Here is a 23,307-nt window from a genome sequence, read left to right as displayed (position 1 = left end):
ACTGTTTTATGGAGTCTCTCAATCTGCTGAAAGCTGTTCAGAAGAGTAAGGAAAACATGCTATTCTTGATAGAAATATTTTGTTCCTTATTTCATTTGAATAAGTCATCCACTGACAACTGATTGGTTAAAATACTGGCACAGCCTGAAAAGAATAAATAAAATAAAATCATAGTCACATTTCATGAATGGAAAAATATTCCTATGTATAATTGATATTCTCAGGAAAAAATCTCTAAATAAAAATGTGTTTATTCTGGGCCATGTAACAAAGTATGTTATCAGCCTGGGGCCTGGGATCCTCAGGAAAGAAGCCAGGCTAAGAAACCCCCTTCCAGACTAGAACCATATGCTAGAAGGCAGGTGTTAATGGGCTCCAGCTGACTTTGGTCCTTGTCCATTAACCTTTGCCTGCTGGCATATAGCCTTATACTGAAACCTTGGGGCATCCTGGCCCAGACTCCTTCCTGATAGTTCTGGGATCCACATGAATAATATACCCTGTCACAATCCAAGACAGTCAATGAATTACAGTGTAAGACAAAAAAGTAAGCAGTAGAAATGGTCTGACTTACTAATGAGCTGTGTGTGTATTGTTCTTTATTAAATAAAATTAAAAAAGAAAGATTGAAAACACCAAAGTAAAACTTATCTAAAAAGCAAAGTATGGTAACTGCTTTTAAATGTAGGGAGCTTTCTGTCGAGAATTTTAGTAAAAAAGCATCTAAATTAGAAAAGAGAAACACCTTCCTTTTTCCACTACTGAAAGGGTCCTGTGCATATGAAACCCAAAAAAGATATCATAATCCACTTGCCAGAAGTTGAAAGGAAACCTAAATCAAAACAAAGTGGTTCAAACAGAGCAAATAATCCCAAAGCAGTTAAAAAAACAAACAAACCACGCACACAATGTAACCCTCAATTTGGCTTCCTCTTTTCTTGTTTCTGGCTGTTTTTAATATCCAGGAAAACAAGTATGAAAATGGGTTATGTTTCAATGCCTATATGTAGCTAATTTAATTGAATGACACTAGATTTTCAGGTTTCAGTGGTAGCCATGTTAGTCTGTATCAGCAAAAAAAACCCAAGGCACCTTGTGGCACCTTAGAGACTAATACATTTATTTGGGCATAAGCTTTTGTGGGCTAGAACCCACTTCATCAGCTATATAAAGTAAAAGATACAGGAGCAGGTATAAATACATGAAAGGAGGTGGGTTGCTTTACCAAGTGTTAAGTCAGTCTAAGGAGATAAATCAATTAACAGCAAGATACCAAGGAAGGAGAAATAACTTTTGAAGTGGTAAGAGAGTGGCCCATTACAGACAGTTGACATGAAGGTGTGAATAAAATATTGGCCAACAAAGAAAGTAACAGAACGCCACTAGCCACCATCTACAGCCCCCAACTAAAACCTCTCCAGCGCATCATCAAGGATCTACAATGTAACTGAGAGGATGATCCCTTACTCTTACAGACCTTGGGAGACAAGCCAGTCCTCGCTTACAGACAGCCCCCCAACCTGAAGCAAATACTCACCAGCAACTACACAACAAAAACAGCAACCCAGGAACCAAACCCTGCTACAAACCCTGGTGCCAACTCTGTCCACATATCTATTCAAGGGACACCATCATAGGACCTAACCACATCAGCCACACCATCCGGGGCTCATTCACCTGCACATCTACCAATGTGATATATGCCATCATGTGCTAGCAATGCTCCTCTGCCATGTACATTGGCCAGACTGGACAGTCTCTACGCAAAAGAACAAATGGACACAAATCTGACATCAGGATCATAGGAGAACACTTCAACCTGTCTGGTCACTCAATAACAGACCTCAAAGTGGCAATTCTTCAACAAAAAAACTTCAAAACCAGACTCCAATGTGAAGCTGCAGAACTGAAATTAATTTGCAAACTAGATACCATCAGATTAGACCTGAATAAAGACTGGGAGTGGTTGGGTCATTACAAAACCTAAACTTAATTTCCCAAATACTAATTTCTCCCTACTGTTACTCACACCTCCTTGTCAACTGTCTGTAATGGGCCACTCTCTTACCACTTCAAAAGTTATTTCTCCTCCCTTGGTATCCTGCTGTTAATTGATTTATCTCCTTAGACTGACTTAACACTTGGTAAAGCAACCCACCTCCTTTCATGTATTTATACCTGCTCCTGTATCTTTTACTTTATACTTCTGATGAAGTGGGTTCTAGCCCACGAAAGCTTATGTCCAAATAAATTTGTTAGTTTCTAAGGTGCTAGATTTTCATTCTTTCTGTTCATATACTGTAGGCCAGTGGTTTTCAACCTGTGTTTCACAGACTCCTGGGGGTCCACAGACTATGCCTATGGGGCCCACGAAAGGTTGTCATTACCAAAGAACAGCGGTTTTCAACCTGTGGTCCGGGGATCCCTGGGGGGTCTGCAGACTATATCTAAGATTTTCAAAGGGGTCCGCACCTCCATTTGAAATTTTTTAGGGGTCTGCAAATGAAAGGTTGAAAACCACTGCTTTATGCAATAGATTTCGCAGCATGCTATCAACTCATTTTATTGAAAATCTGGGGTTCCCAAAAAGGGAGGTGGGAGAATTATCATTCCTAGAGAATTCAGGACTGGACTAGGCAGTCACCTGTTAGGGATGGATGTCATTATGCTTTGTGCTCTTGCCACAATGCAGAGAAGATGAGCTACATGACTCACTACAGAATCCTTCCAAATTATGATTCTGAGACCAACTGACCTGAAAAAAACATCAGAAATCACTGCAGCTGTGGACTGAAGAAAAAATCTCTACATCACTGGCATGGTTAGCTTCAGACACTAGAAGACTTCTCAGTTACATTGGTTTGGAGCAGCCGATAAAACCACACAAAGTCAACATATAAATAAGCACTATGGTCCCATCCCTGTTCTGTAAAACACTTTAGCACATGTTTAAGTCTATTGATTTTAGTGGGACTTAGGTACATGCTTTAAGGGTTTGCTGAATAGGGATAGACTGTAGCATGTGCTTAAATGCTTTGCAGATCTGGGACCTACATGCTGAGTATGCCTATTATAGAGCATGCCTACAAGAGCTGGCAATCTGCTATTTTATTATTACTGTCACTTGGAATTCTAAGTACCCGAATTGCTGGAAGAATCAGGATTTAAACATTTAAAGGAAAGTAATTGTGCCTGTACATAATTGTGGGTACAAAATTAGAGACTGTGTTAAGGCCAAGTTTAGAACTAGGTCCCTTATATTTTTTAACCTTTCACAGATATCTTTTTATTGTTCCATTTTCAGCTTGCTTATTATCTCCCATCATACTTTTGTGTTCTGTATTTGTGATGCTTTTCATGTTTCTTAAAAATATAAATCGATGTATTTCCCTCAAATAATCCTGAAATACAATGGTACAATCAGGATTTGTGTTTATTTTATTATGAAGTATAATTACTGTGGCAACATTTCAGTTTCACCAATGTCTATTTTTTTCCTTCCTAGTTACTTGTACTAGTCCTGTCTAATCCGATAAAATTTTGTGGGGTAAACCTGCTCTGTATCTTGTTACCAGTCACTTGAACCATCTACGCTCCCATGGCCTCCAATTTCCAAAACAAAATCTACTTCCAATCAAGCATTCATGTATTTTGTACACATAGAAGGTTTATCTATCTGTGGAGATGTACATTAAATTGATACAATTTCAAGCAGCATTTTTGTCAAGACATACAGATTTCAGAAGGCGCCCAACAGCAGGGAGAGACTGACAGTCCTTGTTTTTCTTACAGCTTAATGGCACAAAATGTGTGTGCAATTTCCATGTCCAATCATTATGACTACAGGTGCAAATAGGGTAACTGAGTGTATAAACAACTAATTATATGTATTCATGCTCAGTTATCAATTTGTACCTGAATACACAAAGTTTGCACACATTTTATGCATGCAGTTGCACAACTAAGCTGTCTAAAAATCCAGGTATTCAAGTGACTCTACTTATATTTAAAAAAAGAATCAATTTTATGTTGGTCATGAAACAACTTTGAAAGCTTGAAAGTAATAAGCCAAATTCCAGTAAGCAATGCATGGCAGAAGATCAGTAGACAACACTTGGGCATGCAGCAGAAGCTGGATGTCCTGATTCTACCTCCTCTGGAAAATGATGGAGAAATTAGATCTGCAGAAAATATCGTCGAAGGGTGCAATGAGGCATGACCATGAGTAGGTGTGATAAACATTTTTCATTAGGGCTGTGTGGAGAAAGGTAATTCCATTTTATGGAGGATTTTGATATTTCAACATTTTGGTTTTGTTCAGATGCAGAATGAAAACCAACAATTTTAAAATCCTCTGTGAAAGGTAATGAACCCCAGCCCTGGAGCCACGGCCCTGGAGTTCCCTACTTCCAAGCATTATCTGTCACTGCCTGAATTAGAGTCACGGACCAGGGAAACCCTGGGGCCCTGACTCCAAAGCTGTCTAGCAGGTATGCTGGCAGGGAGCCAGGTGGGCAGGCAAGTTGGCAGAAAATCAGGCAGAGTTCCATTGGAACTTCATAAAAACCAAATTGTTTAGATTTCCATGAACTGCACATTGCAATGAAAAAATATTTAATCAGCATTTTCCCAAACAGTTCTAACGTTCATACACACATGTAGCTGTTTGCGTAACCCATGCATCTCCAGGGTGTGGTGTTCTGTCCATCTAGTGGCACTGAGACCACTTAGAGAGAGAGAGATAAAATGAGTCTGCTCTACAACCATAACTAAGAGCCTGTTGGTTTTTAGCTCATGCACTAAGCTCCAGAGATCCCAGGTTCGGACCTGCCCGATGATGACCAGGGTCTGTTGGCATTACGTTTACATTAAGCAATGGTCTGCGCTCACAGCTTCCTACTCCCCTCCCCTCCCTCACCATGTTATTTTTATTCTTAGCAAGAATAGAAAAGATGATGGAACTATGTGTATGGCTGGTCTCAACCAGAGTATGGTCACATATTAACATCACTTGAACAGTCAATATGTGCCTATTTGTACTGGGGGAGTGGATTATGCTAATTTCTCTACATTTGCCAGAATTTCAATCAAAAGGAACAGCTTGATACTTAGTATGAAAGGTTTAAATGTTTCCGAAGAGCACAGCTAACAGTATTGCTGGTGAGATTTTTTTTCAAGTCATGTCAAAAGTAGAGTGTTAGGCTTTGTCTACACTACAGAGTTTTGTCCACAAAAGTTATGTCGACACTCAAAAAGCACTATAATAAAAATCGGTACTGCATGTTCACACTCACTCCCTCAGTCAGCAGAGCGCATCCACACTTGGGGCACTAGCATCAACAGTGTGAGCAAGCAGTGCACGGTGGGTACCTATCCTACAGTCCAGCTCAACACCTTCTGCCACTAGGTCTTGCAGGAAGGCGAAGCGGATTGTGGCACATCTTGGGACTGGGCTCAAGGTCCCATGATGCATTGCTTTCTGTCCCAGAATTCCATGGGATTCTGGCTTTCTTTTGTGGCATTTTTCAACTGCTCTAGTTTGCTGGCATCTTTGTGAGAAGGGATGGATCCCACACTGCTCTCCTATGCTCTGATAACTGTCATGAAGACATTGCGGATGACAGTGCAGCTAATTGCAAAGTTCCTAACAGAAGAAGACTCCCAATTGACTGACATGCTGTATGATGTGGATAGGGAGCCACTTTAGATTGCTTTTGGCATTCACAGGACAGCTGCAGAGGGTGAACCGTCGCTTTTGGGCTCAGGAAACAAGCATGGAATGGTGGGATCGTATCATCATGCAGGTGGGGGATGATGAGCAGTGGCTACAGAACTTTTGGATGTGGAAAGCCACCTTTCTGGAGCTGTGTGCGGAGCTAGCCCCAGCACTGTGGCACAAGGACACCAGAATGAGAGCTGCCCTATTGGTAGAGAAGTGTGTGACGATCACTGTGTGGAAGCTAGTGAATCCAGACTGCTACCAGCTGGTTGCAAATCAATTTGGAGTCGGGAAGTCTTGTGTTAATGCAAGCATGCAGGGCAATTAATTGCATCCTGTGACGAAGGACCGTGACTCTGGGAAACGTGTGTGAAATAGTGGATGGCTTTGCAGAAATGGGTTTCCCTAACTGTGGAGGGGTGATAGATCACACACATATTCCAATTTTGGCACCACGCCACCTTGCTACGAGTACATCAATAGGAAGGGATACTTCTCCATGGTGTGGTAAGTACTTGTGGATCACTGTGGCTGTTTCATTGACATCAATGTGAGGTGGTCTGCGAAGGTGCATGACGCACACATCTTCAGGAACACCGGACTGTATAGAAAGCTGCAAGTGGGGATTTTCTTTCCAGACCACAAGATTGCAGTGGGGGATGTTGAAATGCCCATAATGATCCTGGGAAACTCAGCATACCCCTTATAGCTGTGGCTCATGAAATCTTACATGGGAAACCTGGATGACAGTAAGGAGCAGTTCAACAACAGGCTCAGTAGATGCCGGATGACAGTGGAATGTGCCTTGGCAGATTAAAGGCATGCTGGCAATGCCTTTATGGCAGGTTAGACCTCAGTGAGGATAATATTCCCCTGGTCATAGCCATGTGTTGTATGTTGCATAATCTTTGTGAAGCTAAGGGTGAAAGGTTTACTCAGAGTGGAGTGTTGAGGCAGACTGCTTGGCTGCGGATTTAGAGCAGCCAGATTCCAGGGCTATCAGAGGGCCCCAGAAGGGGGCAATTTGCATCAGGGAGGCTTTGAGGCAACACTTTGAAAATGAGAACCAGTAACATTTATCTCTGTGATTGATGCTGCCATGTTACATTACATGTAGTTTTCCTAGGAAGCGATGATGACATTTGGGGCCTTACATTCCAATAAGCAAATGATTAAACTGCCTGTGTATGTATTGATAGTGCCTGCTATCTCAATTTGTAAGACACAAATAAAGATGTTACCATTCAAAAACTTTGCTTTTATTGCACAAGAAACCACACCCCACCCACACACGCACACAAATATGCTTGGTGGGAAAGGAGGTACCAGGGAAGAGCAGACTTTCAGAGCTGTGTGTAGGTCCAGCTATCATTCTGAAAGGGAGTGGAGTGAAGGGGAAACCGAGAAGTCCCGGAAAGCAGTAAGGACTGTGTGGGAGGAGCTTGGAGAGGCATGTGCTGCAGGGGAGGATGGGCATGCATTTGCTCAGTCTGCAGCATTATTAAAGACTTCAGCATCTGCTTTCGCTCCTCCATGACATTAATCATCAGCTCAGTAGCGTCCTTAACAAACTCCTGTTTTTCTTTTCTGTTCTGCCTTTCGGTTTCCCTCCACTCCTTGCATTCCCTTTTCTCTGCACTGGAGAAGTGCAGTACCTCCTGGAACATATCTTCTTTGCTGTGTCTTGGGCGCTTTCTTATCTGGCGGAAACACTCAGACGGTGTGTGTGTGAGGGGTGTTCCTGAAAGCCACATCTGCCGAAGCAGAAGGAACAATGCACAGAAGCTTGATAGTTAAGTTCATGCACAACATTAAAACATTTCAGTAAAGTACACCTTTTGTAACAATACAATCACTTTCTCACTGACCTTTGGCAAGCACACATCTCTGCGAACACCCAAAGCATGGTGGGGAAAGGGGCACTCTGTAAGGGTTGCAGTACAGCTGACTGGGGAAAAAATTCGAAAATTCTCTCACACTTTTCCACAGGTGGGGGTCATTGTAGCAGATATCTCACTGCTGAGGGTAAGCAGGGAAGCGAGGGTACATCTACTACATGCTTGTGGCTTCCACCCTTGGTCCCTTTACTGCTCGCCTGTGTGCTGCTTTGGGCCCTGCACAAGTGATTGCCGAATGGTGTGAGAAAATTTCCTACAATGGGGGAAGGAACAAAGCACCTCTGCCAAGGAACCTTTGGCAGAGGATTTCCGAGTACCTCCAGGAAACTTTCCTGGAGATCTCTCTGGAGGATTCCCAGGAGATCTCGGTGTGCAGCAACTCCCTGTTCCGCCATACTGATTAGCTACACAGGGGAATGTCCAGCACACAGAAACACAGCCAGCCTCCCACATTTCTATACACTGAACACACCTCCACACTACACAAGCCACAGCCATTTACCAGGCATCTCCTCTCCTGCTTCTTGCTTCCTGGAGAGCAACTGCTGAGACTGGCTAGACACTTCCATAGTGCTGAACAGTTCCTGGCTGTGTGCCCCGCTGGGTGACCCTACTGGGAGCTCCACATCATCGTCTAACTCCACCTCTTTGTCAATGACTTTGTCCTTCAGGTTAGGTCCTCTTTCTGCTGCCTCCAGGCCTGCCGAAGTATCCACGGGGCTCTTGGCAGTGGAGCGGGGGTCACCACCGAGGATAGTGTCCAGCTCCTTATAGAACTGGCAGGTCTTAGGTGAAGCACCAGAGTGACGGTTTGCCTCCCTCGCCTTATGGTACGCCTGCCTCAGCTCCTTTATCTTCACTCTGCACTGCAGAATGTCCTGATCACAGCCCTTTTCGCACAAGCTTCAAGAAGTGTGCCCCTAGGTATCAAAATTCCTACGGCTCAAGCACAGCTGGGACTGCACAGCCTCCTCTCCCCATATACTGAGCAGATCCAGCAGATCCACAGTGGTCCAAGCAGGAGAGCATTTGCTGTGAAAACCTGCCATGGTCACCTGGGAAGATGTAATGAAACCTTTCCACACCGAGCAAACAGAAAATGGAATTTCAAAATTTCCTGGGGTCTCTAAGGGGGAGGGGCAGATGGTTGTTTACTTGGCTGCAGGGCAGTGGAGTTCAAACTGCTGACCACAGCGGTGAGGATGGGCATTGTGGGACACCTCCTGGAGGCCAATGAAAGCAATAAAATCAGCGTGGTGGCTACACTGGCACTTTGTCGACAGAAATTTTGCACAAAAAAGCCTTACGTCTCTTATCGGGGTAGTTTTATTTTGTCACCAAAACAGGGCATTTTTGCTGCCAAAATTTGCATTGCAGTGTGTACACATCCACTGTTTTGTCGACAAAAGCTGCCTTTTATCGACAAAACTTTGTAGTGTAGACAAGGCCTCAGCAAGACAAGGTAAGTGAAGCATTGGACCAACTTCTGCTGATGAAAGAGACAAGCTTACAAGCAGGGCCAGCTCTAGCTTTTTTGCCACCCCAAGCAAAAAAAAAAAAAAAAGGGGCGGCCGGACTGCCAAAGGAAAAAAATAAATAAATAACCCTCCTTCTGCCTGCAGGACTGCAGAAGAAAAAAAAAAGGCAGCCACAGGGAGCGTGTGAAGGGTGGTCAAGGTGGTTCGCAGGGGGGTGAAGGGCGGTGCTGCAGCTCGCTCGCAGCCAGGCGAGAATGGCTCCCTCCTCTGGCCTTGGGGTGCTTCTCCCAGCCGGGCAGGTGGAGCCCCTGGCGCTGCAGGAGGTGCTGGCTCAGCCACTCCTTTAAAGGCGGCTCAGCCGGGCAGGGCTCAGAGCAGCGCAGGAGGCAGAGGCCAGTGCAGGCGGCGGGGAATGGCGCATCCTGGTGAGCCCGGCGGCACAGTGAGCGGCGGGGCAGCCGGAATGTGCTGCCCCAAGATTGGCCAGAATGCTGCCCCTTACAATGTGCCGCCCCAGGCACGTGCTTTCTCGTCTGGTGCCTGGAGCCGGCCTTGCTTACAAGACAGCTCTTGTTCAGGTCTGGGAAAGATACTTAGAGCATCACAGCTAAATACAAGGTGAAACAGATTGTTAAGCATAAGGAATTAACACATATTGCAAGAGATCATTTAAGGTAAAGTGGGCAGCTAATGCTCCTGCAGTTATAGGACAAATAGAGGGGGTTAGTGGATTACAGATCATTGTAATGAGCCATAAATCCAGTATCTTTACTGAGTCCATGATTTTTAGTATCTAGCAAAATTATTAATTTAGGCTAGTTTTTTGAAGGGATTTACTTTGGGAACGAGGCCTGAGAGGTCTGATATGGAGTGATTTTTTTGTGAAAAGTGTTTGCTCCTGGGTGACATGGTGTTTTTGTCTTTTATCATTTTACTGTGTTCATTTGAGAATGTAACCATTGTCCGGTTTCACCCACATTGTTGGGAAATTTAGTGCACTGGATGAGGTATGGCACATGGGGTGATAGACATGTATAGGGCCCATGGATCTTGAAAGGTGCATTTTGAAGGAATATTGATCATGATAGCAGTGGAGATATGTCTGCAGGTTTTGCTTCTTTTCTTAGGATAGGTTTTGGTGCTGCTTTTGAGTTGGTGTGTCCTGGTCTGTGGACAAGCTCATCATCAGAAATAAACTCCAGAGTTCAGGAGTTGTTTCAAGGCCAGAAAAAGGGGGTGGGGGGGTTTCAGGAAAGATTTCTTTCAGGATGTGCTCCCCGTTGAGTATGGGTTGTAATTGTTTAATGATACCCCTTAGGGATTGCAGTGAGGGGTGGCAGGTGACAGCAAGAGGTGTGCAGTTGGAGGTTTGCTTTTTGTTGGTTTTTTAGGCCGTATTAAAACAGGCTCTCTGGGGGTATTTGGGTGGCCCATTCCATGATGTGATCTACTTCTCTGGTGGTGTGTCCTTGTTTGCTGAAGGTGATTTTAAGTGTGTTAAGGTGTGTACCCCAGACTTTCTTTTTGGAGCATATTCTGTGGTATCTGAGTGCCTGGCTGTAGATATGGTATGTCTGGGGTAGTTTTTGGATCAATAGAGACATATGTCCACTGCTAGGATGATCAACACCCTCCCTTCCATAACACCATAGCTGACTCCCCAGTCCTCATCCTCAAAGGAAATCTGCACACTTTCAAAAGATGAGCCTGGGACCTTAAATCATAACTTTGTTAGATACTAAAAAGCATAGACTCAGTAAAGACACTGGATTTATGGCTCATTAGAAAGGTCTGTAACGCACTTACCCTCCTTTATCCTATCACTGCAGAAGTGTTAACTACCCACTTATACATAGTACAAGAGAGCATTCAAAATGAACTCCCATCTGGTCCATCTTGTATTTAGGCATGACAGTCTAAGGCCTTGTCTACACTACAAGACTATTTCGAATCAACTTAGTTCGAATTTGTGGATTCGACCTTATGAAGTCGAATTTGTGTATCCATACTAAATACACTAATTCGAATTTCTGAGTCCACATTCACGGGGCCAGCGTCGACTTTGGAAGCGGTGCACTGTGGGAAGCTATCCCACAGTTCCCGCACTCCCCGCTGCCCATTGGGATGCTGGGTAGAGCCCCCAATGCCTGCTGGGGGAAAAAATGTGTCGAGGGTGGTTTTGGGTAAGTGTCGTCATTGAACCGTCAATCACAACCTCCCTCCCTCCCGCCGGGAAAGCGCCTGCGGGCAATCTGTTCGTGCACTTTTCTGGTCAGTGACAGCGCGGACGCCACAGCACTGCAAGCACGGAGCCCGCTGCGATCATCGCCGTTTTCTCCTCCTCGCACTTTATCGTCCACCTCTTCCACAGTCAGCTGCTGAGAAATTGGGCTACTTTTCAATGGTGCTGCAAGCACTGGGGGACCATAGGGGACGTTTTACAAACATCAACGTCGGGTGGCCGGGCAAGGTTCATGATGCGTGTGTTTTCAGGAACTGTGGGCTGCTCAGACGCCTGCAGGAAGGTAGTTTCTTCCCGGACCACGAAATAACTGTTGTGGATGTGCAGATGCCTATAGTCATCCTCGGGGACCCAGCATGCCCGCTAATGCACTTGCTCATGAAGCCCTATACAGGCGCCTGGGACAGCGACAAGGAACTCTTCAAATACCAGCGAGCAGTGAGCAGCGTGACCTGTGACTGTTCAGTTTCTTTACAGAGAAGCTGAACCTGCCCCTGTTTCTTTACCCACTGACTGTTGACTCTCCTCTTCGGTTACATACCCCGTTCACCCCGTTACCCCCACTTCCAGCACATGTGTAAAAATGAAATACATGTCCCATTATTACTTAACAAAGGTTTCTTTATTCATGACTTTTCGTGAAAGGGTTGAAACTGGGACGCAGGCTGTGCTGGGTAGGGTGTGCGGTGATGTAAAGACTGCCTCTAAACTCAAGGAATGACAGGCTCCTGCTCCTAGAGCGGTCCGCAGTGCCGGAAGGCTTCTTTCAACGGAGCCTGCCATCCCTCTTTATGGAATTCTGTGTGCGGGCGGATATGTGACCTTGTGGTGGAGGAGGACGGATACAGATTCCTCAGCTGCGTGACTCAGCGGTCCAGGACAAGGACCGCTGTATAAGATCTGTAACCGCCCTCCCCCGCTGCAAAGTCACATCTCTCCCGCCCACACAGATCCTGGAAACCACCTCCAAAAACCGACCAGGGTGCCTACTGACTGCACCGTGTGTGTGACCCGCTGCTGATCCTGCCCCCGTGTCTGTACCCTGGGAAAGGTGACTGTCCTATGCAATTAACCACCCCCTTCCCCAGGCCCCCCATTCAAACACAGTCTTCTTTGAAAAAACATAACGGAAACAGTAATTAACAGCAAAGCATTTTTATTAATTAAGTAGACAGTTAGGGGATGGGACTGGGATTGGGACTACTGTGAGTCTGGAAGTGAAGGACTTCGGCAAATGTAGGGTATGAGAGCTTTTGGGTACTTGAGCACTGTGCTGTGGTGCAGTGACAGTATTCACGTCCCCGGCCGCCCCTCCTCCTGATTATTTTCGGTGAGGGGGGTATGGGACTTTGTGGCGGGGGAGTGCGGTTGCAGATACACTGCAGGGTGTCTCTGTCCTCCTGCGGTCCTGCAGAACATCCACAAGGCGCCTGAGCGTGTCCGTTTGCTCCCTCACTAGTCCAAGCATTGTTTCAGTCGCCTGCTTGTCTTCCTCACGCCACCTCTCCTCCCGTTCGCTGTGTGAGCGCTGGCACAGAGAGACGGTCTCCCTCCACTGGCTCTGCTGGTCCGCCTCTGCTAGGTAGCAGCCCATACGTTCCTCGAACATCTTGTCCCTTGTCTTTTTCTTTCGCCGCCTAATCTTCGCCAGCCTCTGCGAGGGGGATGCTGTGGCAGGTCTGGAGACAGTGGAAGCTGTGAGATGGGAAACAGGGAGTGAATTCCTTGCAAAGATACATTTTTGCGAACAATTAACTGAGTCTAGGCTGTCTCTGTGAATTCTGGGTTGAGACCCCTGTGCCTGCTGGGGCAGAAATCATTTTCGCGGTGGATTCTGGTAAATGTCGCCAGTCATTCCTTCCTCCGGGAAAGCAACGGCAGACAATCATTTCAAGCCCGTTTTCCCAGAATTGCCCTGGCATACGCCATAGCGTGGCAACCATGGACACTGTTTTGCCTTTTGTGTATGTCACCGTATGCGTACTAGATGCCTCTGACAGAGGCGGGCCAGCAGCGCTACACAGCAGCATGCTTTTGCTTTTGCATGACAGCAGAGATGGTTACCAGCCATATTGCACCATCCAAACCCTTCCATAAATTGGAAGTAAGATGATCATGGCTACCAGTCCTTTTGTACCATTTGCTGCTGTCATAAGTGCCCCTGGCCGAGCAGCCAGGGGCGCAAAAGCAAAAATTGGGAATGACTCCCTGAGTCAATCCCTCCTTTTTGGTACCTAAAAATAGAATCAGTCCTGCCTAGATTATGGGCAAGTGTACTAGAGAACCACTGTATCATAGAACCAGAGAGCACAGCTGCTCTGTGTCCGATCCTGCATAAATTATGAGCTGTATGCTATTCACAGGGGGTGCTCCTGCAACACCACCACCTGTTCATTCCGTTCTTACCCCAGCCTTCCTGGGCTACCATACCATTGTCCCCCCACTTGTGTGATGAAGTAATAAAGAATGCAGGAATAAGACACAGTGACTTGTTTGTGAGAAATGAGTGGAAGGAAGCCTCCAGCTGCAATGATAGTCCAGGCAGGACATTAAGGAGTGTGGATGAAGGAGCCCATCATCCCTCTGCTAGTCCAGGGGCAATTGAATCTTTTATTTACAATGAAGGGTGGGGGCTGATGGAGCTCAGCCCCCTGTTGCAATGATGAGGACGGTTACCAGCCATATTGCACCATCTGCCATCAAAAATTAGGGACAGGCGCCCTTGATCGACCTTACTGATGCTAGTCGGCATGGTTACCAGCCCTTTTGCACTGCCCCATGTGCCAATAGGCTGATGATGAGGATGGATTTCCATCATTTTGTACCATCAGCCATCCATAGCGTGGGGGGAGCAAGGATGTTGGTGTTGAGTGCTGCACCATCGCGTCTATCTGCAGCATTCAGTAAAGATAGGGTGACATGTAAAAGAGTCAACAGAGGATTGTTTTCACTTCTGGTGGTGGGTGGGGTGTGTGCGCAAATTGCCGAACTATGCCCTGACCCACCGCAGACACTGTGTTTGACCCTAGAAGCATTTGGAGCTCATCCAAGAATGCAAATACTTTTCGGAGACAGCAGGAACTGTGGGATACCTTGCGTCCTCATTCCCCCCTCCCTCCATGAGCGTCCATTATATTCTTTGGCTTTCCGTTACGGTCGTCACGCAGCTGCGTGCTGAGTCTGTGCTATGCCGTCTGTCCTTAGATTTTTTAAAAATACTTTGGACCAGGCGTAAAATTACAGTAATTAACCTAATTAGATGCAGGAGTCTCCGAGCGAGATCACCCTGAGGAGGGTCACTGAAGGAGATAGAGAGCGCATGCTGCGTGAAAGCTAGCACGAACCAGGGCCCGATGCAGCCGTGCAAGGGGAGGCAATGCTCCCTGAATACCGCATGAAAGCCTCGCGCGGAAAACGGTGCTATCACGGAGCACCCAATAAGGCAGCTCTCCTCAGGAACCTCCTGCTGATGCTTATCGATTAACGGAAGGAGAGCTTCGTGGAGATCTCCCAGGAGGATTTCTGTTCTATCACCATATATAGAGAGACCTCCTTCTCACACACTTCAGATTCCTGTTATATTAAGAATAAAAGTTAACATGGTTACAGCACTTACCGACTGCTCCTTCCCCTGATTCAGGGTCCGGGTTAATGGCCGGGGAGGGTTGTTGGGGGATCTCCGTGACGGTGATGAATAGATCCTGGCTGTCGGGGAAACCATCGTTGTAAGCGCTCTTGCCTGCCTCGTCCTCCACAAACCCTTCCTCATCTTCCCCGTCCGCGAACATCACCGAGGAACTGGCCGTCGACACTGTCCCATCGTCAGAGTCCACGGTCACTGGTGGGGCAGTGGTGGCAGGCTCCATAGCGTCCGTTTGCCGCTTTGATTTTTTGGTAGCCTTGTCTGGGGTCCTTGATTTTCACGCGGCGCTGCGTTGCATCCCGCCTGTATCCTCTGTCTCTCATGGCTTTGGAGACCTTCTCGTAGGTCTTCGCATTCCCTGTTTTGGAGCGCAGCTCCGAAAGCACAGACTCCTCGCCCCACACCGATCAGATCGAAGAGTTCCCAGTCAGTCTATGCTGGGTCCCTCTTTCTATTCACAGATAACATGAACTCCTCTGCTAGAGAGCTCTGCATCGTTGCAGGTGCTGCTGAGCTCGCCCCGATGTCCAGCCAGGACGTCAGATTCAAAGTGCCCAGACAGGAAAATGAATTCAAATTTTCCCGGGTCATTTCCTGTGTGGCTGGTCAGAGAATCCAAGCTCGGACTGCTGTCCAGAGCGTCAACAGAGTGGTGCACTGTGGGATAGCTCCCGGAGCTACTAAGTTCGATTTGCATCCACACCTAGCCTAATTCGAGCTAGCCATGTCGAATTTAGCGTTACTCCACCTGTCGGGGTGGAGTACCAAATTCGAACTAACGAGCCCTCTAGTTCGAATTAAATGGCTTCCTGGTGTGGACGGTTGAGCGGTTAGTTCGAATTAACGCTGCTAAATTCGAATTAAAGTCCTAGTGTAGACCAGGCCTAAACCAGTGGTTCTAAACCTATTTAACATTGTACACAGCATATGCAGATCTCTGTGTTATGTGGGCCCCATCCACACAGTATATATACTACGTGTATGGCCCTGAGGATGTCACATGGGCCGCAGCTGTGTGCTGATTGGGTCACAGGTTGAGAACCATTGCTCTAAGCCCTGGTCTACACCACATAATTACAGTGCAGCTGTGCCTATGCAGTGTTTTAAGTATAGACCTGCTCTAAGTACCTTTCCCAGACTTGGAGAAGAGCTCTGTGTAAGTCTGAAAGCTTGCCTCTCTCACCAACAGAAGTTGGGCCTGTAAATGATATTGCCTCACCCACCTCCTCTCTCTTATCATGGGACCAACATGACTACAGCAAGACTGCAAACAAAAAACAGAGGATGTTCAGTTACAAATATTTATCTTAAATAAAGTGACTTAAAATATTAATGCTTAGCAATTCAGCAAACATGCAGTCTGAGGCTGCTCACAGTCAAGCTGGAGGCTGATTCAGTCCCCTGAACTCCAGTGTCAGGAAGCCACAAAGAAATCATGAAGCCACCTTTGTGCACCTCCTCCCACCCCCATCTTCCTCAGCTGCATTAATTTCATCTCAACCACAGCTAGAGATCCTGTCCATACATAGGGTCTGGGGCCAAAGTTAATTAAAGAACAGTTATTTTCATGTTTTATTCTTTGCCTACTGAACTAACACAGTTATTATTTCTCGTTTGCTTATTTCAGTGTTGTGTTTTACATTAGTGAACAAAAACAAAGAGCTTTCTAGAATCTCAAATGATTTTGTCTGTTTTTTATGTTTGCTCTTGCACAACCCTGTATTTTGGGCTAGTAAATGGAATGTCCTCCAGAATTGCAAGTGGTTGTCTAACACACAACTGCTTACCAATACTTCGCTGTCCGTCTTTGTGTTTCTTGAGTTAGAGGTTAGCTGTATCAAAGTCAGTGGAAGCTGAAGCTTGGGGGGTTTGATACGCTCCAACAGTTCTCATTAATTATGAAGCCCAGACAATTACAGTAATGCAGGTGCTCCAAGGCAAATACATCAAGCATGAGGCTTGCTGGGATGCATTTCTTGTTTGTTGTAATAGCTTTGGCTTTTGGACATTTATAGAAGGAGATTGATTATTCTTTTCCCCAAATTATACCAAATAGATTATTTTCTGTTTGTAAAACTCAAGATTCTGATCAGCTTCCTACCACTCAGCTATTTATACTCTGAGCTACCCAGTACCACTGTATTTTCACTATTATGTTAGAAAGACATGACTAGAGTATGTAATTATGAGTGTGCCCTTTCCAAATACCAACTATTATCCTTTTCTGATTCTGTTTACTTCAGTAATTGTTGAAGTCATCCAAGGTGAGCTGAGACACTTTTACCAAGCATTCCCATAATGAATTTATGTATTACTATTGTGCCCTAAGAAAGCTTTTGGGTGATTAGTGGATTTGTGTGGGCTTTCTATCAAAAATTATTAAATGAAACCAATCACAAGGTCTGTACTGTATTCCTAAATCCTGGCAATGTGGATCTTAACTTGGTCCAAATTAATTATTATAATTGAATATACACAGACAATTTACTCAAGCACCGAGTAAAATTCTCCAGACCTGATGTCTATGAAGTCTGCATTTGAACAATTACACGTGTGATTGTCAATACCAATATTCAATATGCACTCAAGCAGTTGACAATCCATTCTGTACATGCAAATGTCTGTTTGCATGTTCAAATATGGTATATGTGCTTACAATTTTGGAAAATTTGGCCTCAGTTATAAATTATATGCAAAACATGCAAAGCTCTTCTGTAGTGCAATGGAGTGCACTGTTAGTTGTTCAGACTTTCAGGTAAGATACTAAACTGAGTTCCTTTCTGTCTATTTCTGATAGCTGTCTAGGTGGAAGTTAAAGATCCCTTGGTGAACCGTATAACGGAAGAGCCCCTGAAGTAAGCCCCTGGATCCATATCCCCCTATATTTTTGAGATGTTTGAAAACCAAACATAGAGTTAGATCCACATTTTGCAAATGTCTTTGGTCTTTATATGGGGAAAAGCCAAAACTCAGTGTCTAAAACTTGTCCCAAACTTTAGGGAGCTAGACATTTGGATCTAAATATAGAATGCTTCACTAAGAAAACAGGGAATAAACCCCATATCCTGGCTAATACTTCCTGTCTCAGTAAAACATATTTTCATATCCAAAGCTATTTCAGAGACATTATTGAATGCTGGGACATTACCACTTGCCCTTTACCAACTCATTACCACCTGCCCTTACTGTGAGAAAGCCTTGTCTGTTCCTGCTGTGGGTCAGCTCCCCAACTCCATCAGCCTCAGGCAATACAAGGACTCCCTCCTAGGCCTCATAGGATTGCTGTTTCTCTATAGGTTAGCAATGGGCACACTCCAACTCTTGAGCATCTCCCTGGAACGTTTCACCCCTAGTTCAACTGCACACTCTCAGTTTTCACTAATCCACTGCTTCCAGAGAAGCAGTACACCTCAGATCACTGCTCTGCTTAACTCACAGCACCTTGATTTGTTTATAGTGAAAACCAATATGTTTGTTTAACAAAGCACAGAGGTTCAAGTAGTAGTAAGTAGAAGTACTGGAAACAAATGATTATATAGAAAATCAAATTATAACATTCATTCTATAGTCTTGACTTATGTAACAAGATACTCTCATGTCTAATAAGGTATTGCTCACCCAAAATGATTGCAGTGCTTTACAGCTAGATGGGCTGTGATCCTTCTTTCATGAGACATGGGTGCTGTCCGTTTGCCTCCTAGATGAAGGATTCAGTTTGTCTCATTACTCTGCAAGATATACCAGATCAATTCTTTATCTTTGCTCACAAACAGGACACCCCCTGCTGTTTGTTTCTTCCTGTAAATTTCTCCTCTTGTAGATTTTGCAATCTGTCAGTTCTCAGGTGGCTTAATATGCAAATAGGCAGACAATACACAAATGGCCAAGCAAGGGATTAGGTGATTACCTCCTCCCTGAAAGCAACATCTCCGAGGTATGTCACTTCATGGTGACCTGCCTTAACACCAATACCTTAAGAACACAATATTCAGTATACATACATAACTCCTTAATATTATCGTTACGTACATTTTGCAAATGATTATGATAATCAGTGGGCAACTGGCTCCTGCTAGAGAATTCACATGCCACCCTTTGGTGAACTGTTATGCAGATATCCAACCTTGGGGATCCCTGTAAAACCCTATAAACCCATGTGCCCTCTGCCAGTTGTCACCAAGGGTCCCTGAGTCACAACTGCCTAACAGCTGTTCTGTTTGCCCAGAGTCACTCCCCAATACTTTTGCAAAATTATATGCAAAGGTCAAAATAACAAATGCTTATGAGCTTATTGAAAACTGAACCCTTGAATAAGAAACTGGATTTTAAAACCTTCTAGTAATGTTATTTTGACCTTTGCATGTACTTATCTTACACATTTTAGAGGGCAAGGGTAAATCTGAAAGGACAGTATAAGTCAGGTGGGATAAGAATGATTGATGAAGGGTTGTTTTACACTAGGCAAAAGATTCTGGGGACAGGGGACTATTGGGACAAGTTGTATTCTTAGATCCAAGTAGCTACATAAGTATGAAGTATTATTGTTATTAAATAATATTTTATAATAGCTGGGATTTTTGTAATTAGAATATTTGGAAAATATTGTAGTTGTCTGCATTACCCTCAACGTGCTCATAACACTTGCAGCTGTGCATTTAAGATCATGAGAATAATTAAATATTTATGCTTCAGGGCTTGAGCAGGTTACCTACAGGGGTCAGGAAGGATTTTTTTTTCCCCTGATGCACAATTGACTAGATGTGTTCTGGGATTTTTTTGAACTTTCCTCTGAAGCATCAGTGATTGGCCACAACTAGAGATGTGACACCAGACCAGGTGGAACAGTTTGCTAAGGTTCTACAGAGAATCTTCTTTCTAGATACATGGCTGGTGTGTCTTGCTTTAATGCTCATAATGATTACTGGATTTGGGTTGAGACAGAATTTTCTCCAGGACAAATTGGCAGTGTTGTGTATTTGGTTGTCATGGGTTTTGTTACTATGGCAACTGAGTTAGACTATTAAGGGATAGCTCAGCCGGTTTCAACCGGCTGAGTGAGCTCTCTGTATATCTGTAAATAAAATGGAGGTTTTGGTTAGCTGCCTGCTCTCTGGCCTCAAGTGATTGCTTCCTACACCGGCTGCCCCAAGGATATAACAGGCAGGGACCCCTTTTTTGGTGTGTGTGTGTGTGGCGGAGGGTTGGTTTTTTGTGTGGTTTTTTGTTTTGTTTTTCCTTTCTTTGTAGCTTGGGATATGGTTCATCTGCTGGGATCCTCTGAGCATACCTCATCTAATCAATTCCCTGCCATTGCAGCTTGGTCTCTCCTGTTTTCTACTTGTGACACATAGTTTAGTCCCTTGAGGATTGAAATGCTTTAGTCTAAAGTCTTTGGGCTTAGTATAGGGGTATCTTGTATAGGAGGTCATATTAGATGGGCTAATGGCCCCTTCTGTCCTTAAACTCTACAAAAAGATCAAAGTTAGGCATTACACTGATAAGTGATATTATTTATTTTTAAGTTCAAGGATGCCCAGTATCGTGATATGGGTGCATTTCACAATACTAAAGTGATTCCATAAAGATCTTTAATATAACTTCCTAAACTTCCACAGTAGCTGGTCCAGCTCCCCAGCAAACACTATAGATGGCAAATGGCAGCTTGAACAATAAGTGCCTGGAGATTCAAAGACCCATATAGGCATTTGAGGTGAAAAACTCTGAACAAGGTGATGTGTTTAGCCTTTTTACTGTAAATGTGTCCAGGTTCAGCATCACGTTTTTTCAGAGAGGTCAAGCTCCGGAGGCAAATGTATCCAATGTTGCCTGCTATGTGCTTCAACCTTGGAATAGTCAGTCAGCTAAAACAATTCTTTCTGAGTACCCTTGTCATGGTGGCATTCTGGAAAAGAGCTCATCTGTGAAGTAACTGGGACCCTAAGCCTTTTAAGGCTTGCAGACAGTAGAAAGTTACTTGGATTTCATCCAGAAGTGAATTGGCAGGCAGTGTAGAATATAGAGCAAAGAAGCAACATGATCCTTTTGATCTGTCCTACCTAAAAGGCAGACAGCTACATTCTACACTACCTGAAGCTTTTAAGTGCATCAGAGTTAGTCCCAGATAAAGTAAGTTGGAGTGGGCATCACTTTAAGATAACAAAGGCATTGGCTAGGCCTTCATCTAGAAAGATTTGGCATACTATCTTGGCCAAACAGAGATGAAAAGGGAATTTTCTTGATACTTGGGCTATCTGAAAGTTCAGAGAAAAGAGGCATCTAGCAGAAGCCCAGCACAACTAATTACTTTGAGAACAGGTGGGCAAGTGCCAACATTTGGAAAAAGAGATGTAGTTTTTTGCCATTACTTTAAAATTCTTTCTTTCAGGACCATACCCTTACAAGGCAATGGGTTCAGTGACCTAATACGTATCTTTCAAATTGCTACTGTATCTATTTATGTCTGAGACACAAGTAGGTAGAAACAATACCTGAGCATCTCAATCTTTTATGTATTTATCCTCCTAACACCTCTGTGAGGAAGGGAAGGGCTATTATCCCCATTTTACATATGGCAAACTGAGGCAGCGAGGGGGTAAATGACTTGCCCAAGATTACACAAGAAGCCTGTGGCAGAACAGGGAACTGAGCCCACTTCCTAGACTAGTGCCATTAATCATTGGACAACCCTTCCTCTTTCTAACTTCTCGCCTAGCTGTGCTATAATAAATTGGCAAGTGTATGGTTTGGATGGAGTAGAAGAACAGATATTTGACCTCATCTCATGTAATAAGGGAGACACATTCTGGGATTATCCGAGGTGCCAAGGGCAATCACTACCACCTGCTTACAGCAGGAGGGAGTCCTATCTGTGCTCCAGCCTTTGGCTACTAGAAATTCAGGCATGCAGCTCTGAGATCCACAACCTCAACTCTTTCCCTATGCAGGTTAGCAATTCATACACTTTAGTTTGTCTTCTGGACACCTGCAATGTACTGATCTGCAGCCTCTGTGGAAGCAGTGCATGCCTGTTCCCTGGTGCATGCCTGTTCAGCACTCTCCTTAGCATAAGGCATTTAGATGTGCCTATAGTAAAACCAAACTGAAGATTATTTAACAGAGCTTGAGGTAGAGATTCAAATTAAGGCAAATATAAAGGTTTTGAAACATAAGGTTGCAAGTAAAACAAAAATGTAAGACAATCTATAGCCTATATTTATAAACAAGTTACTTCCTAGTCTAATAAGGTATTTCTCACCCAAAGGTTAGTCCTTGCAGCACTTGTCCAGCCCAGAGAGCTGGGATCCCTCTTTCATGAGCTACCCCCACTGGCAGAGAATCTCCACCTATAAAGGATCACAACTTGACCCACTGCTTCTGCTCTTATACTTGGCATTGTCTTTTAGCCAAGGTGGGGGCTCCTCTTCAGAGAGCTCTCCTGGGGTGTGTTTTTGTAAATGCTCAAGGTCTCCACCTGGTCCAAACAGCAAGCAAAGGACATCCCTCCTTCTGAGGGCTGACTGGGTTAACTCTGGGACTCCTCTGCCTCAGGTGGTAAGTTTCACTTCCAGTTTTGGAAAATAATATCCTACATATTATGTAGCTAAAATTGTTTCACATACAAACATCTCGCAGTAAGTGTGACAACCAGCTAGTTCTTAGCTCTCAGCAAAGGACACACAGTATTACCCCCTTCAGTGTAATATCAAGAAAATGATCCGACACAGATGTTATATACCTGCCAGAGCATGTCTGTGTCACAATAATTAATTCAGTTAGTCACAGAGGGCTTATGTTCCCATGAGAGGCAGTACCAGGGATGCGAGTAAATAGCATAAACAGTCCTTCGGAGTAAATCACTCAGCTCCTGGCTTAAGCAACCAAGCACACTGCATATATTTACATATGCATTTTTGTCCAAAGCATCAAGCTGAAGTTCAAAACAAAAATCATGATATATAGCTGCTAGCTTCAAGGATGTCCCAAGGCTTTCATGATCGGTAGCTTAATTCCCCTTCTCTTACCTTCCCTCCCCCAGAGTCTATGCTTCTCAATTTGCTTTTCTACACTATACAACAAACCCCAGGGACTGTCTGTAGTGAAAGAAAAAACATACCACAATTAGTTAATTTTAAAAATCCACTGATCCTGTTTCCTTCTTTACCTCCCCCACCCCCCTTTACACTTTTCTATTCCACTTATTGAATACAGACTTCTTAAGCTTCAGCTCCATCATGAACTTGTATACCTAGGCAAACTTCTATTACTGTGAAGTACAATTTTTTTTTATGTGGCCACAAGTGTGTATATTAGATTAAGTGTGTATATAT

At 44.5% G+C, this 23,307-nt stretch overlaps 1 long non-coding RNA gene across 1 annotated transcript in view; it reads right to left on the bottom strand.

The window, feature by feature from the left end:
• Positions 1-2,643: 2,643 nt before the first annotated feature.
• Positions 2,644-23,307, bottom strand: part of LOC123377578 — a 28,018-nt gene continuing 7,354 nt past the window's right edge. Inside the window, exons 2-3 of the long non-coding RNA XR_006582246.1 lie at positions 18,599-18,708; positions 2,644-2,750 (exon numbers count right to left, since the gene is read on the bottom strand). This is a non-coding gene — a long non-coding RNA (uncharacterized LOC123377578). The remainder of the gene's footprint in view (positions 2,751-18,598; positions 18,709-23,307) is intronic.

Source organism: Mauremys mutica, chromosome 9 (genome assembly GCF_020497125.1).
Source record: "Mauremys mutica isolate MM-2020 ecotype Southern chromosome 9, ASM2049712v1, whole genome shotgun sequence".
NCBI lineage: Eukaryota > Metazoa > Chordata > Testudines > Geoemydidae > Mauremys > Mauremys mutica.
Note: the sequence above shows the minus strand (reverse complement) of the source record. Positions and strands in the feature narration are given on the sequence as shown.